We start from the raw sequence: 18,060 nt of genomic DNA on the forward strand, positions 1-18,060 counted from the left end.
GGTTTATTATGATCTATTTACAGAAGCATGCATCAATGATCTTCCCACCAAAGAGAAAATAGTCCTTCCAATGTATTTATCTGGAGTTGTCAACCATCTCATGAGGATGAGTCTGTCTGTTTGTTTTTTTTTCTTCTTTTTATCGTGTTTCTTAGAAAAAAGCTGGAGGTAAAATATCAGGGAGGGAAACAGGAGTAGTAAGAGGCTTTCAAGAATTTCACTGTAAGGATTTTGAGGGATTTCAGCGGGTCTTGTGTTTTGTTCTTCAGTGAAGTCATTTTTGAACGTTGTGCTTTGTAGGTGTCTTCGTTCGATTGGTCAGCCACTCTGATGTCATCACTGCTCAGTCGTTGGGTTATCTGTTAACAGAAAGAGAAAAACGGAGGGCAGAGGAAGAGGAGGGGTTGGAATAGAAGAAAAAAAAAGACAAAGAAGTTGTTAAAGTGTGACTCAGATCATAATTCTCTCACACAGTTTAGTGTAGTGCATTCACACGCATGCATGAAGTGCACCATGAGACAGAGAGTGAGGTCCACATTGTGAGCTACATAGGAACCTTGTCTGAGCTCTGTCCGCCCATACAGGGTTTATGGTGACACACACAGTGAGTCACAGTCACTGTATTTGGGGGTTGGGGTGGGCTCTGCTGTCACTGGTGCCAGTGTAAAACAAAGGCAGAGTGACCACCCTGTGAGTGTACATAGCAAGTCCACTTGGCTGAGATTCAGAGTGACAGTGGCGTCGGCATGGGGGGTGACTCTTTAATCAGCTTCAATTAAGGCCAAGATGAGATGAGCAATTTCAATGTGGATGAGTCTACTCCATGTCTACTTCCCTCTACATTAATGTGCTCATGCTTGAAATACAGTTCTTTGCTGTGTTTTTGTGTCTTTAAATGCACAAAGTTTAGTGCGACCCCTCAGCAGCTTGTGCACTATGTAAGGATGATTCATGTAGCCAGAAAGAACGCTTTGTGGGTGGGCCATTAGACACCCAAACTATAGTGGAATTCAGCTACTTCTGTATCTACCAGAGATCCAATTACATGACCCTACTGTAAAGGTGCCGAGCCTGCACCCATTATTTAAATCACCATAAACAAAGCAAGTATTGACAATGCATTGCACACCGTTACAGCTCCAATCACGGATGTAAAATTATCTTAGTCGTACACACCCAATTTGTCCAGAGATGGTGTTATTTATTAGTCAAGCTGCTTAATTTTTTTATTTACCTAACAGGGTTTTAGTGTTCCCAGAGACATGGAATAGAGCCAGAGAGAACTTCTAGTGATAAACAATACAGTCAAGACTATAATTTTGTTCCAACTCTTATAACAATATTATGAACATTTATTTCCAGTATCACAGGATAAAATACGGTGGCCCCCTTCCCTGTTTGCCTTCCACCGCTTTCAGCACAAATCACTGCAAGCTATATGTCTCTGTTTTGTCTACGTTTTATGCAGCAGTGAGCTACGTTCTACGAGCTAATATCCTCACAACTGAGATCACAGCCACCCCCCAGGGCATGCTACATCCACTCTTAGAAAACAGCAACAGTCAAGACTCAAGCCCTTCAAAACTGAATGTGCTCCCAGGGTGTGTGATAACAGTGTATGTGATGGGAATGCAGGGCCATTTGGACCTCCAAAGCCAGGTGTTAGCACTTCAGCTCACTGCCTCATCAATAATTGACAGAGGCAAACCAATCAGAACAATTTGCTCCCCACAGCGAAGTGCTAGAGCAGCCTAACACCGGTGAATCATTAATGAGGCAATTAGCTGAAATGGTTAGACGGTTAGCCCTCACTGGCAGCGCTCCTGTGACGCTACTGCGACGGATCTCCTTATACAGGGGCTGCACATGATGGAGTGATGTACAGGCCAACACAAGCTGGGGGAGGGAGAGAGTGGAACCACACGACAGGACTTGGAGACGGAGCTGAGCTTCCTCAAGGTTGTGTCAGTGATGCCAGCTCTCCATCTGTTGACCACTGCTCAGAGGGCCAATAATGGGAACAGACCCAGTTGGCCATTACCATGGGAGATTGACCTTTATTGGTTGTTGTTACCATTGCACAGACCAACAGAAGCTGTCTCCCGGGTGATTCAAGTGTGGGAGAGCCTTTATGGACATGGATAAAATCGACCTCAGTGACATCACTCAAACATGGGGGAAGCAACAACAACAATAACAGCAAAGATGGAGTTTGCCTTTGAAGAGCAGAGATCCTGGATTGTTGTTTGAGAGGAAAATCAAAGCCCCAAGGGAGCTGCTCACAAAGCCTCATCGATTGACCATATTGGAACCATTTCATAGTTTATCGATGCTCCTCTGCCTGCTCTCTCAGCCCTGGGTCCAGTACAGGCTCAATTAAACCAGCAACCTTGATGTCAGGAACTAAGCGTGCAAACACTACACGCTGCACGGATTATTCCCAAACACACTCTCCTACACACTGCACACTCCGATCTAAATGAAAATAAATTTTACACACTGTCCATTTTGTTCAGGCCAGATGACATTTAAATCATGTTGTTACGCATTTACAGCTTTCCCCTGCAAAAAAAAAGACTATTTCCCTTCAAATTTCTCAGCTTCCCAATCATCCTAATGCATTCTCAGTTTCAATATATCTTTGTGATGGAAGGATTTGGAATGAGAGTGAAAAAGCAACAGCAATAGAAAGGGAGGGAGCAGGACTGGAGGAGAGGAGGGGGGGAGCGATGCATACTAAACTCTTAAGGTTCATCGCTGTAAAACAACCCTACAATCGTGTCTGCAGACGTCCATGAGTCTGCAAGTTTTCACTCTAACTGTAACGTCAAAGACTTTAAAGTTAGATTTCAATAACAATACTTACAACACAACACACACACTATGATATTCCTTATATTATGCTTTCACTGATAATATACAATAGACCAGGGTACATTGTACCAGCCAAAATAGTCCTTGCTTATTTGTTTGTTGGTTTTTTTGTTTATTCCACCCTATCACAGGAGCTATTTCACCTTTTGAACAAGTTTGTTGTCATTTTTATACATGTAATTTTTGTACATTTGAACATACTAAAGGTGGTTTGAACAAGTGTAAATTGAAGTATGTGATTGGGGCAAAGAGGTGATGAAGACAACTTCTGTTGTCCTGTCTGTGACATGATTGCCTGCTACGAAGAGATCACCAAAAACTCCTTTGGCCTTCTGCGGTGTATGGTTACCTATCCACACATGAGAGGGTTCACTGTGGAACATTTATTACAGGTTAAATGTCAAGCCCAGGTGTGCAGAACAGAAAGAAAAAAAAAAAAAAACTTTTTCCAGTCACCTAAAGCTAATAACCAGATTCAACAGTAAGTAATTGTATGATTGTTCATTAATCCACTGTTGTCAAATTAGTTATGATGGCATATTTTAATACCAGTGGGAGATAAAGCAATTTGCAGAAAGAAGAAAATAGCTCCAGTGATCTGCTCCATTATTTGGCCCCATTTTAACACTCTTGGGCTCGATTTCCTGCAAAGTCTAAAAAAATTCCCTCCAGTGTATTGGTAAGTAACACTTCGCAGTTTGGGAAATAATTTAGTTCAGGCATAGCAAACAGTTCGCAAGAGCTACAGAACATGGATAATGGTTGTTATCTAATTTAATTTGATAATCATACATTTAGATGTGTTTTATACCAAATGGGAGAATTCAAGTTCTCACCTCAACCAGAGAAAAAACTGCAGTCATTCCATCCTTCTGGCAACTTTTTCCATTAAATCTTTGAATCTCTAGTCTTTTTTCATTACAAGTCGTACTAGAACTGTAATATTTCTAGCTTCCTCCAAAGTCTGTGCTTTCACCACCATTTTTCTCAAACCAAATGTGCGATGATTCCTCGGATTCTAATTGATAAAATGGATTGGTTTAATAGCTTGTCAAAAAACAACATAATTGTGTGAGTTTTGCTCTTTTCCAGCAACAGTGAAATGGGCACAAGATGAATGAAATGATACTCTTTTGAAGAAAACCCTTTACTATTGTTGAAAATGAAAATTTTTGAAATTCTATGAATTGCTTTTTTGTGTGTGTGTGCTCGGATAAGTATTTCAATTGGACAAAAAAGAATACAAGTAATTGATTAGCTGGGTCAACCTGTGTTGCTGATATTGACACTTGTGCAGATATTGTAGACAGATAGCCTCTGTTTAATGATTGCCATTCACTTTTATAGCCCTCCCAGGATGCCATCCTCAATAAATATTTGCAAACAGGAAATTTGCAGTATGACTTGAGAGAGTCATAACCCTGGCACCTATGTGTTTTGAGATTAACATGTAATTAAAATAGTAAATCAATATTTAATAAGCAGTAGTACAAAGCAAATAAGAAACATAATCAGGTCATATAATGAGTCACTAGACAGAGGAGGGTCTTTTAAAGTATCATTCTGAAAGATTTATATGTACAGGCAACCTAAATATCTACAAAATTACTTTAAATAATCCGTTAGACATACTGTAAATCACATGGCGCACACACACACACACACGCGCACACACACACACACACACACACACACACACACACGCACACACACACACACACACAAATAAACAAACTACACTCACATAAGCACATTCACAATTGCAGGTACAGAAACCTCACCTCACCCTGGGACCCCCTTCCTTTCCAAACCACACTTTTTAAATGTGGAGTCTACACTTCTTCATTTACTCACCACAGCTTTTCCCACAGTTATCATTTTAAGACTTTCATGTTTACAGTATAGCTACAGTACGAGTGCCGAGAGAAAACACCTGAAAGCACCCCCAGCCTCTCACATTACTGAGCACAAAGCACAAAGAGTGACGCCAGGCCCCACTGTCCATACTTTCCAGCATCTACTGGAGTATGAAAAAGAGAAGATGTTAAAAGCTTAATGGACTGCTCCTCTTATTGTTTAAAAATTGCTCAACATATAAATGGCTGAAGAAAACATTGGTTGGCCTCAATTATGCATTGAAAATAAAGTTATGAGCTAGTGGCTGAATTATTGATGCTGGCACCGGGAACAAGAGCGTGTTGGCAATGTGTCACTGCTTTTTTGCTGATGCTTCATCTTGTATTGATAATTTTTCATCTAAAAAGCCCATGAAGTCTTGATCTGTGAAAGATGGAAAAACACACCATGAGTATTGGAAATCTAATGCAATATTACTGGAAGAGGAAAACAGATAACATAACATCGAGTAACGTCATGGAAAAATAAAAATAATAAAAGGAAAAATGTAGCTTTGGGACAGGACTGTTGTTTTAACAATGTTATATTTCCTCCATTCACAGAATTGAGACATTTTCTTACTACCTTATTCCATAAAATTGGCATTAACATAAGAACCCATAGAAGTGTTCCATTAATGCCGCTATTTCTCAGTGTCCGTATGTCCGTATGCTGTTAGTGTTTATGCAAAATAGGTCATAAAATCAACTAAGGCTCTCAGTCTTGGGACTTTCCCTTATGGCTGACACACTTCCTGAAATGCAAATGCGTGTGGTTCATCTGCCGATAGCCTTTCTCTGTTCTATCTGTCTGACTAACTATGTGTCAGTTAACTAGCTCACACACACACTCACACACACACACAGTGCACACGTGCACAACCACTAGCATGTAGAGGGCAAGACAAAAAGAAAACTTGCTTGTTGTAATATTAATAATATTTTTGTGACAGTGACCAACAACGTAAAAAAGAGAGAAAAAGACAGAAACCAAGTAAAAAAAAAAAAGATTTGTTGTGTATGAACTGCCTTCCTTTTTTTCTGCAAAGTGAACAAAACACTCCAGCAAGGTTAGTTGAGCAGATGATTTGATTTGTGGAGAAGTCTAGATGACCTCCCACTGATCCTCTCATAAACAAAAGACTGTCGGTGTTGAAGTTTAGTATCTGATGCCAATTAAACGGACGGCTTATTTATCCACATGGATGCATGTTTTTCCATTTTATATCGCCATTTCCACTGTTTTCTTTCTTTTTCTGCAGTTTTTGTTTATTCTCTGTCTAGATCACCACTATCACACATAGATGTACAGTATTCACATATTATGTTATTATATTATGTTATTATGTTGTCCTATTAATTTTCTCTGTGACTGAGAGGTGAAAAATGTCCCTGTTTTGGAGTCAAGTGTGACTCTGCGACACTACAGGGAGCAGTTGTAATAGTTCAACTGACTCACCATCCTTTAAGGTCACTATCCCTCTATTCACCACAGAGTGAAGCGCATTGTGGCAGAAATTCTAATCAAACACACCCATACTCTAAGCACGCACGACCCCAAATAATCAGTAATTGTCAGAGATAATAACTACTTGGACTTCAGTGGTCTACCTATGTGAGTGCTAAGGAAAGTCCCCATTCGTGTTGGTAGTGAGTCAAGGACTACTCAGCTCTTATCTCTGTGGATTTTTTGAGAGTTATTCTGGAGAGCTCTTTCCAGTTCAAAGTACTGTTAAAGAGACCATGGTGGAGACACCGATTACCCAATCAGATCCTGTGTTTATAGACCAAGCCACAATGAGAGCGCCACTGCGCTCATTTAGTGTTTCGCAATCTGCGGCCGTTTAGCAGTCTGTGCACAGCCAAACACACTGCACTGTGAATGTCTTTCAGCAATTGTTGAAGAGCTTGAATGACTGAAATGTTTTTCTATCTTTTTCCTCTTTTGGTAGTTTTGCAAACTGAGCCGCCACTTCATCTCTGCTGAGATTTTTTTATGTAGTACCATAAAAACTTGTTTAATTAAATTTCACACATATACATACTTCAAACAACTTGTGTAAAAAAAGCTGTGTCTCAGATAAAAATGCTTTCATCACTTTTCTTTCCCTCCGCTTAGTTCCTTTAAAAATATATTATTATGGAGATGAATATGCTGTCAAAACCCTGAAGTTGCTTCTAAAGGACACGAAATCTAACTTTTTTGCAAATTAGAGTATGCTTACATTTTCTCATTGTTTTATTGTATATTGTTCTGAATGCTGCCAAAATGGGGATTCATTTTTCATTGTTTTCTAGTTGAAGTTTTTGAGCAGATGCTCTTGATTTAATAGAAATGTATCACTCTATACCATTTTCATTATAAATGGAAATTGTTTTTAATTAGTTAATTAATTGTTATGTATAAAGTAATACAAATCTAAATGTAAATGCCTTTTCTCAACGCACTTTCTTTTAAATAAAAAAGTGAACAGCGGTTTCTTTCTCTCTATATATATATATATATATATTCTTGATCGATCAAAAGAAAATACATAAGTGAAACTGAGCTTAAAAATGAGTGCCTGTGATGTTTCTCACGACACATTATGACTGGCCCCGGCCTGCGGCCAAGTTAAGGCCACTCACAGTCAAACGCTGAGAATATCTCCTCGCATGATTCACTGAGCTGCACTCACAGTTAATGTGGTGCTACAGGGAAGAGGATGTTGCAGTGCATGTTTGAGTCAAACAACCACAGGTAACGGCTACGTGTCAGTTTTACATGCCCATACCTCTCCTGCCTACTCATGTGTGCCTTTGGATGTGCAGCACAGCCTTAAAAACCAGCATGTGGATATATTTTCTGCTCTCTGTCAGTTTCATGCTGCCGTGACTCAACTTCTGTCATGCTTTGGTCTTTCATCTCCGTAACGGTGACTGCTGAGATGCTATTACTTTTATTTCCGATAAATGACTGATTTTATGTTTAACTGGCAGTCAGAGGCCACTGTTAACCTTTCCACACCTCTGCAACGGTGTGTTTTTCACCTCATTTGTGAGGTGTGAGTTGTGTATGATGGTAGAGAGCCGCCCACTCTCTTCCCATCCAGGCTCCCATATTGTTGGCCTGTGGAGGAGCGGCTGAGGAGATCAATACCCATCACACTTCTAAAATAAATACATTTATCACGCTGATACACCACACCGCTACAGCATGTTACAGCTGACTGAGGGCAGATATGGAGGCTCACCTACTTGCTGTAGAAGCTGCCGTCAAACAATTTCAGCGGTGTTGAGCAAGATGACAAAGTTATAGCTCTCTCCACTCAAAAAGAACAATGCTATAGACTGTGTGCTTCGTCTTTTGCTGTGGCTTGAGCAAAGCTCTCTGGGTTTTAATATCTCAACTGAGGAAAATGTTCCTTCTGTCCTCCCTCTGCTGCAGATAAAGAACAGGCGTTTGAGTAATTATGGTGCATTATCGCCAAGGAACGTTTCATTGCTACATTTTAAGCTGTGTAGTGAGCGGTGACAAACGAACGACCATTTTAATTTCTGTCAGGAGGAAAAACACATGGCTGGAGCCAATGAAGTCAGCTCTCATTCTGCCACTGACTGAGACCATCTGGAGCAAATAAAGTTTTTCCCTTTGAATCAACAGCTGTTGAAAATTACACGCGAAAACTCCCTCTCCATATATCGGTCCTTTTTTTTGTTTTTGCACTCCTTTTAAAACCAACCATGTTTGTTTTATGGTTTTAGTTCAGTGCCAGATTTGATCAGTGCTCACAGAACAAAACAAAGAAAGCATGACTTTCTAAATGCACCTGTTTTGCCTCATTTTACCTCTCTGTGCATGTCTCTCACACTGTAGCTTTCTCCTTCCACCCCTGCCCTCTCTCTGTGGTGGTGATCGAAGGGTTGACTATGTCAGTCAATCTGTCAGTGGATGACAGTTTTACAACACATGCACTACACTGATGGGTATCATCACTCATGTAACGATTGCCCTCTACACTGAAATCAAAAGACAAGACAGAGCGAGAGGGGTGGAGAGGGTTGAAGGAACGGAAGTAAAAGCAGTTGAGTTAAAAAAAACAACAAAAACAGTCGTGTGTCTAACAGAGACGTACAACGGGAGGAAAACAGAGTCGATTTTATATCAGTTTCATCTATGAATCTTCTTTCAAGATTTTCATATGGTTTTGAACTGAGAGGTAGATTTTCCCCTCTGTGCTGCAGAGATGGAATCACTTTGTTTTCCACTGGCCAGACAAGAGTTTGTTCCACTCTGCTGGCTGGTACGATTTTTAACACTTTTTGTCCTGCATAATTATCAAGTCACTTTTGACAATGATTTTTTTTTTCTTTTCTTAACTTAACGATATCATGTGTTATAAGCAGTATTGTAAATGTTAAAATATTAACTGTAACAAACAGTTTCTGTCCACATATACACATCTTAGCAGTTATTTTCATTGGCGTTTTCTCCACAGCAGACAGTGACGGGAAACACAGAGAAAAGGTTCCTGACGGACCTGACGGAACATGTCCTAGACAGCTGGGTCAGCAGGAAGCCACAAGTATGCACATTTGAGCCTGGAGTTTTACTTACATTTCAGCCAATTTGAGGATATAAATGACCTGATGGTTTGAGGAAAATCTAGTTAGAGCTGCCAAAAACTGAACAAGTTTTTTTTTTTTTATTACCTTTTATTTCATCGAGTAAAAAAAAAAAAAAAAAAATCAACATTTAGACTGCACCATGAGGAGATACACTGAAGTGATACACTGCAGTTTGCTAGTTCGCTCATGTAGCAGTAGTATTTTTTAGCAGTAGTAGAAGTCTTATAGGCTACAAAAAATGCAGCATAGCTTGCTCCCCTGAGGAAAATGTAAGAAATGAGAGCGACTAAGAGGCAACAAAGTGTTCTTTGAGTAAAACACTTTTAAATTAACGTTTTGATCAGTGAATGTTTTAATTAAAACAGTTCAATTTTGAAACACAGCTACTTAAAGACTAAATGAGTTGAGATCTGCTTTCAACATTAGTTTGACAATTGACAGTGGTGTAGATTAATTAAAAGAAGGTATCAATAGAAATACTGCACAAGCAGTAGTCTCTCCGCAGACCCAGGGGAGGAGCGTCCTAAGCGTTCCCCTGAAAGCGGGAGGCAAAAGCTGCCCAGAGGAGACAGGCAAACGAGCCAATCTGTTTGTCTGTTTACGGGGGAACAGCAGCAGAAGCATCCTGCCACCCCGTGCTGTCATATGGGAGCCAGGCTCCCACAAAAACGTGCTTAATGACTCGATTTATTCACCCCGTCACTATATCTTCATCCCCTCTTCTCTGCTTTCTCTAATGGCCTTGCCCATATGCACTTTCAAGTTATGGACACAAGGCTAACAGCTTACCTAGTGTCTGTGCAGTGTGGAGGGGCATGCATGAGGATGGTGACATTTAAGGCAGAACTCTGGCCGCTCAAAAGAGTGCCGTGTCCCACTACAAACTTGGAGCAGGGGTGTCCGGTAGTTCCCAGTGATGCGGTCATGAAGGGGTCGCTTGTGTTTTGCGTCGCCGTGTGATGCGTGTCAGTGACATCTGGGCCAACATCGCCAGAGCATCGATCAGACTGTAGCTCTGGAAGGTCTCTCAAAAGCTTTATTCTTAAATCTATGCTGACAGGCGATGACATGATGGAGACGGGGCAGCTGAATTGATTGTGTCCTCTCTCTCCTTTCACTCTCCCGCGCACACTCCCACTTCCCTCGGCATATCTCTTCTCCCTCGCCCCTTTGTCCCATCACTCTCTGCTTTCTATCTCTTCTTCCCCCCTCCGCCTCCTTTTTTTTTTTTTCTTTTCTCCCTCCTTCTCTACTCATCGCCTGGATGTGTCGAGCACAAGATGTCAGATTATTTCCCAGCAGACACTGCGCTGTGTGACAGAGGACTGGAGCTGTATATCACTGGTTGACACTTCTTCTGCCTCCCCCCTCTCTCCTCAAACAACATCAAATATCGCCAGGCCTTTTTGATCACTTAAAAGGCTTGTATTAGGAGAGGAGCCGGTGCTTAAACAAAAGCAAACAAAGTGTTTCATCTGTCATGTTTGTCAGTGGGCCATATGTGCGGCGTAACAGCTTTTCTATCAGAGAGGTGGCAAACCACATGATATCACACATTATGTTACTCTGAAAACAACTCGGCTCAGACACCATGAGATGTCAAAAGAGGCAACATGGCCGCTCTATAGTAACTTATATTTTATGTTTCTGTGTTAATCTCTACCTGTTTTATTTATACGTTATACGTAAGCAGACAAATCTTTTGAAAACCTAAATTTAAACTTAACTCGTAATGAGAAAACATAAACTCCCTTCAGCTTTCTGATGGTTTATGTTCACTAAAACTGGGCCTCAGTCCATTTCTTGTAATTCTAATTGAATGCACTGAGAGCTTTGGCACGGGTGGGGTCGGCCCAGCATTCAGGCCAACCGCTCAGCATATTGTTTCTATGGCACCTGTCCCCCCAGATTAATAACTCCAGGGTCTGCACTGGCAAAGCATGCATGGATACCAGAAATTACAATACTAATTCAGGACTAGGGATTTATACACCAGCCTCTCCCAGGATTTATGGCAAAGTGAGTGAGAGAGCAGGAGAGAGAGAGAGAGACTAATAATGCTAGGAAAAGTGATTAGTTCAATGGGAGAAATTGTGCGTTTGTAGTCCTGCGATTATTATTGTGTTTCTCATCACATAATGAGTTTGAACAATGCAGTTAATGGTATTATTGGCGGGCCACCAGAAACGGGGTGTATATAAGCTTGATAGCACTTTTTCATCAATAAATCACTCCAGTGCACATGGCAATATTTAAATCTATGTTATTAAAATTGTTGGAACAACACTATCAGATTTATGTTTTGTTATTTTATTATGGATTGATTATCATCATCACAGGCATATCTGATTTGCATGGAGGCAGCTGGAGCGTGGTAGGTTTAATCCATTTTGATTGCTCTGCAGAGGAATGCCACTGCTTTGCTTCAATGGACAGCTCCTTACAGTGTACCTCTGATGATTGGCTGGGGGAGGAAACAAACCAAAGGGTTTTTCTTTCTTTCTTTTGTTCCCCCATATTTGTTGTTGTATCCTAAATATCTTACCTATAAGAATTTTAAATATCTTCATGCTCCTCTCAAAAGAAAATAAATTACACCTGAAAAAACACATTACTGAAAACAGTACATCTGCCCTTATTACCACCTCTTTTACTATACTCTAGGTCATTTATCTCAGTAAGACTTGAGACATAAGGAGTCTTTATAATCATTATTAGTTTGATGAAAGCATTATGAATCATTTAAAAAAAAAAATCCAAAAGCCAATATTATTCAGTGGAAGAAGACAAATGAAAAGGAGCTGCAGAGAAGGCGCACTAGATTGTCCAAGTAATTTCAGTTGCATTACAACGGAGACAGAGGGAAGAAAATGTGTTAAAGCAGAGAAACACAACAACAAAACAGAAGGAACAGGAGTGTGACCACTATATAGACGCACATTCTGCTCTCTGTTCACAAAGTAGTCTGCTCTGAGTCTAATTATAATCAGTTTGTTTATTCTCGTTCATGATGAATGTATACGTTTAGATAGTCTGGACAATGAGGGAAGAGATCAGCCTCGCAGAGAGGCATTCAAGTACGTCCGCTCACCGATAGGGAGCGGAATTACCGATTCTCAGAACTGTGACAGCCTTGAAATTACAATTGAGTTTCACTCTTTCCCGCTTTCACACCTGCCTCCTTCTCTCTTCCATGTTCTCTCTCCCTCCCCAACGCTCTTTTTCTCATTCTCTCTCTTTCTGACGGCTCAATAACAGGTGCCATGCTAAGAGAGCTGTTACAGCCGTCCCTGAGTGGTTGTGTCAGCAGCAATGTTAAGGTTGAGCTTTCCAACCTGCTCACCATGCAGGAAAAGGGAAAGAGAGAAGGAGGAAAAAAAAGTCTCTCTGGTCCCCAAATGATGCCCGCTGGGAGCCATCGTGCGCTAAATTTCGCCGGGTGGTTCTCCCCTGTTTTCTGTCTTGTGGCCCCCGGACTCCGATTTACAGACAGAGCCATATTGGGCCTTTCTGCATGGTGGGGCCTGAGCAGCTGTGTTCAGCAGAAAAAAATGACAACAACAAAATAAAGAAATAAATAAACAAATCAACAAACGCATAAGAAAAGCTTATTTCTTTGCAAATGCTCGAATAAGGACTTTTTGTGTGCCATCTGCAGAAAATGAACCGTGTAGTCGGACCTTGATTGCAGTTTGGCCTGACTATTCAAAAAAGCCCTAACTGTTGTGGAAAATCCACTAAAATGTTGGAAATCCTCCCATCCGCATCAAAATAAATTCATAAAGTTTTTGTGTACCTTCTTTGACTTGAAGAGCCAATTTAACTGCATGCGCCTCAGCTGATAGATATTCCCTGCCTTTAACACAAACAAGGCGATCTGTCGTTATGATTGCTCATCTTTAACTCGTCTTTAAGCACACTCCTTAAGATTTGAGAGGTTCTTGGCGAAATCTATGCAAATTAAGCAGCTTTGTGAAAAGACGCATCACTGTGCATGAAGCCTGAAGCGGGCAATAATCACAGACGGATTGTGTGCAAACAAGAGATGCTAAGCACCTCAAACCTCTGCAAGCGACAGAAACACGCAGAGAGAAACACACCACGGGGTGAAAGAGATAAGTCAGTCAGGTGATTGCTTAATTTTTTTCGCTGATGAGCAACAAAGCAACATTTCACATTATGTTTGCCTTTAAAAGTTTCTGATTCTGTGCTGATTCTGATTGATTTCTCTTGAAGAAATGTTGTGCATACTTAGCAGAATGACAAAAATGTAGATACACTGCTATAAACACTGTGACTGGGGACAAAAGAAGGAGAGAAAGTCAAATGGCCAAGTTCAAGCTTTTGCTGTTACCTGTCATGAGTACACCAACATATGGACTCAGCATCTCAGCATAATTCATAAACCTTTTTTTTTTGTCTGGCTGTTCGAGGGGAGGAGGGGTAGAGATATGTTAGCATATAGGTAATCTAAATTTAGCTTCCATACCATCATGGGGCGTTTCATTTTACGCACACAAAAAAAATGATAAATTTCAAAGGTGACCTGATGGGTTTCATTACAGCTGATTGATCGGCTTATGTGAGGGTGTCACGAAATGGACAGAGGAGACATAGTACACCTTCAGGATCCCACATAGGACATATAGGCCATCTAACCATGGCACTTATACACAGTAAGCCAGCGATGTGTGGTAAATCTGAATGCATGTCTGCAGGTTTCTTGCTGCTTGCTCATCTGAAATATTAGATATGAAACATCGACACTTTGCAGTTAGAATCCACTACAGATGCTCTTGTTTTGCTACTTGCAATTCAAGCAATAGTTAAGAAAGATCCCCGAGAATGTAACTCAATTTAAAGCAATCTGAAAAAATTGACTGTCGGTGGCAAAGCAATGGCTCACAAGGAGAAACACACGGTACACACATACTAAAACATTTACGCTAAAAGTATTAAGACATCATACGGTCACTCAACTGCTGATGGGCTTCACTGTCATGCCCACAGACAGCTCATTGAAATTATTTTAACCAAACCACGACACACTGGCTTCATTTCTAAATGTTATGTACAGTGTCTAACTTAATAAAAGTGACATGCACTTATATAGATAGAAATTGATATGCTGAAGTTTTTATATAATTCTAAAATGTTATTTGTATAGTGTCAGACAGCAAAGTAATCTGAGGTTCTTTAGAGAGGATGCATCACTTCTAACTAACATTCCAGTTTATGAAAGAAATGAACTCAGAGAGAAACATTTCCTCTTTAACAATTAGGAATGGCAGTGAGAGATCCAGAGCAGTTATTTTTACGGATGTCTCTGCATATTTTGTGAGTGTTTGGGAACAAAGCAAGGATCTGTGAATCTCTCCTATGAACTAGTAAATAACCCCTGCAATTCATCATAAGCACGAGAAGGAAATGTCAAGGGCACAGGAGTCCCTTTTTTTGTCGAGGTCACACACAAAACATAAACAGTAACACGCATGCAAAAACATACACGCACACACATTTGCATGCTGCATTGTGACCACACTGCGCTACATAGAAGTTGAGGCATTGACAAATCACTGAGACCTGAAAGTGGGGCCGAGGTGGGACTAATTGAAATGAACTTTAGAAAAGGGGGGACACCTAATTAAACATGAACTTTCTATCCTGTGTTTGTGTTGACATCATGGGGCCTAAATTTAAGCTCATCTTTGTTTGGCCAAACCTGGCGATGCAGGCAAAAGAATACTGCATAAGAACACGGAGAAGGAATAAGGTCATTGCTTTTCCTCAGTGAAAACATATTTTTCCTTGTCTCAAGTCACTTGCGACACTTTTCTGGAGTGTGTGAGGGGCCCATTCATTATCTGCCGCTTTTCCTTAGAGAGACCGTGGCGCATCTGGCATTTTTCATTGTGCGTGTTTTTGTGTTTATCTGTGCCAGTTTGAGACGGCCATCGTAAGCGGTGCACTTATTGACATACATAGAGCATGTGCTTATGTACCTGTGTACGTGTGAGTGAGGGTGGGTGGGGGATAGATGGGTGTGTGCATACGTGCATTTGTTTGTTGCTGTTTATTGCCTGTTCTATTTTCTGTATTACTTAGTCGGGGACATGGCCCAGTGCAGGAGCTGTGAAGTTTCCCAGTAACAGGCTAATTCCTCAGTGGCTGTTTAGAGTGTCTCCAGCAGTGCTAAGTGTTCTCCTCTCTGTGCCTGATCAGAAAACAGGACCACTTTAGTCAGTTTGTTTAAGGTCCCCCGAGAAGGCTCTCATATCCTCCCTCTACTCACCTCTCCCTTTTCCCTGCTCTATCTTGCGCTAATACACACAAACATACTTTCATTTTCACTCTCCCTAGCTCGCATGGCGTGTTACATAGGTAGAACTTCTCATGTGTAGATGACTCAATTGATCATTTGTTTTTATTTTAGTTTTGAAAACTTTTATTTCTAAAATCCTTTTTTATATTATGTTTTGTTTTCATCTCAAATAAATTCAAGGGTAGTGATGAAGATGGGTGAATTATTTCTCTGTTTGGAATTCTTGACACCGTTACAGAAGCTTGTTTTCCTTCTAAACTAAGCATGGAGTTTAGAGCTATACAGATGGTGCTGCATCAACAGAGAAATATTCAGATGTGTGTAGTGTGCATCGTCAAAAAGCAACTATTTGGCACTACATTTGATGCAAAGCTTTGAGTAAGCACTGTGTGTTTGTGAATATGAGAAATCTTGGTATGAGCTTTGGTTTTAAACAGATGTTTGTTTGCAGCTAAAATTTATGCCGAGAATAAATGTTTATTTGAGGCAAACAATATAACAATACATAAAACATTGCATAAACTTTTTTAGTCAGTAAATGATACTCAATGCGGGTTTCTTGTCCATGAATTGACAATCAAAACCAGTAACTGTGTACAAACCCTTGTTTGGGTGTCACATGTGTGTGAATCAGATTCATCGATGCCCCAGGATTACTGATGAAAAATAGTTCACATGAGGGCATCATGAAAATCATCAAGGTAGTAAAGGTACCGTGTAAGAGTTAAAAGCGAGGTTTCACGAATGACGTGTCTTTATACTTCACGTCTCCACTTAGATTTAATTAGATACCACATGCATATGATACCTTCAACCTATTTCACCCTCTTTCTATAGAGAGGTGATATAGTGTCCCCATTACAGCTCCCCCTGCACAGCTCCCTTACACGCATTCACACACTTGCTTAAATGTGCACAAACCTTCTCACTCATACAATAATTGCATGTGATTTAGACACACTGCAGTAATACTAGAACTTTACATTATTTCATTAGTTTATGATACTTGCAATACATGCTGAATATTTATCAAAATACATTTTAATGATTGGCAAGTAAGGTACTATGTTATTAGCCTGCAGTATTTCAATGCAAATTCTGCATTCTTTTAGTAGAATTGAGAATAGGATACATTTGCAAGGGAAATTCTTTGCATAGAGAATTTATTCCACAACATGAAGACATATTCTTACTGTTTTCTATGGCCAGGCCTGCTCTGCTATCCTTGTGTAAAGGTGAAGTTTCCTCACAAAAGCTGACAAGTGTGAAATTACGATAGGAAGTGCTTCATACCCTGCCATTTACCTTCATTCATTACCACGCCGTTTACACACACACACACACATACCTACACCCTCCCTACAGTCCACAGCTGACTGGCTGATATTGCAGTCATTTTCTTAACCAGGAGTCAAGGAAAATACCACACATGGCAGTTTTGCCTTCAGAATCTCTCAAACTTTGGTGGAGTCCTCAAAGGCATTGGCTTGGCTTTGGAGTTGTATTGAATAAAGAGGTACAAAGGTATTGAAAAGGAGTTTGGAAGTAGAGATAGACCTACATGGATTATAGCTCATCTATACCACTAGTCTCCAGCCCAGGAACTAGATCCATATGACGTTCAAAGGAGTGCTGGACCGCAGAGATTTTCTACCAAGAGGTGAGGCAGGTCACAGGGCAAGACATTGTCCTCCGAGGAAACTCTCTAGCATTCTCTGTCTTTCAATTTAAATGATTTCATTTCAAAAAGCACAAAATTAGGTGTACACTTAATGTGTAGTATTATTACAGATTATATTATGAAACAGACCTGAAAAATAAACCAGGCATTGTATACAGTGTAATTACTGCTAAAATATATCATTACAAGTTATACATACATTGTCATTTTGCTCACCAAATATAGAGGCAAGTTTCTTAGAATCATGAAATAAAAAAAAACTGTCGTCCCGTGTCTTTCTCGTCCCTAGTTAGTGTGTGTTGTCTGAAGGTTATCCAGCTGACTCTGTGGCCAGAGGAACTGAGGAGATGCTGGGCGGTCATAAGTCTTTGTCTTTGAAGACTGCACGCTGTGTCCGTATCGCTGTTGCAGCGTAATTGATACAGGCTCACGCTGTTGAGCTTAACAGAGCCCCATCATGGCCTTACACTCAGATCTCTCACAGCTGTAGGGCTCAGTGTCTGAGCTCTCACAGAATCACACAAGCATGTGCAGGCACACACACTCACACACACATAACACCCAGCTGGCTTCTGGCGAGATCACAGCTAAAGAGATCCAGAGCGGCGCTGGTTAGACTAACACTAATGGAGATGAGCTGCCTGGTTAGCTGAATGGAAAATTGAGCAGAGTTGATGCTT

The 18,060-nt window shown here is 40.5% G+C and overlaps 1 protein-coding gene across 1 annotated transcript in view; it reads right to left on the minus strand.

Annotated features, from left to right (window-relative positions):
- Nucleotides 1-234: 234 nt before the first annotated feature.
- Nucleotides 235-18,060, minus strand: part of mafa (MAF bZIP transcription factor a) — a 71,709-nt gene continuing 53,883 nt past the window's right edge. The window contains exon 3 of the mRNA XM_070834080.1: nt 235-359. The gene's annotated coding sequence lies outside the window, so the exon portion shown is untranslated. The remainder of the gene's footprint in view (nt 360-18,060) is intronic.

The sequence above is a fragment of the Pempheris klunzingeri genome, chromosome 1 (genome assembly GCF_042242105.1).
Source record: "Pempheris klunzingeri isolate RE-2024b chromosome 1, fPemKlu1.hap1, whole genome shotgun sequence".
NCBI lineage: Eukaryota > Metazoa > Chordata > Actinopteri > Acropomatiformes > Pempheridae > Pempheris > Pempheris klunzingeri.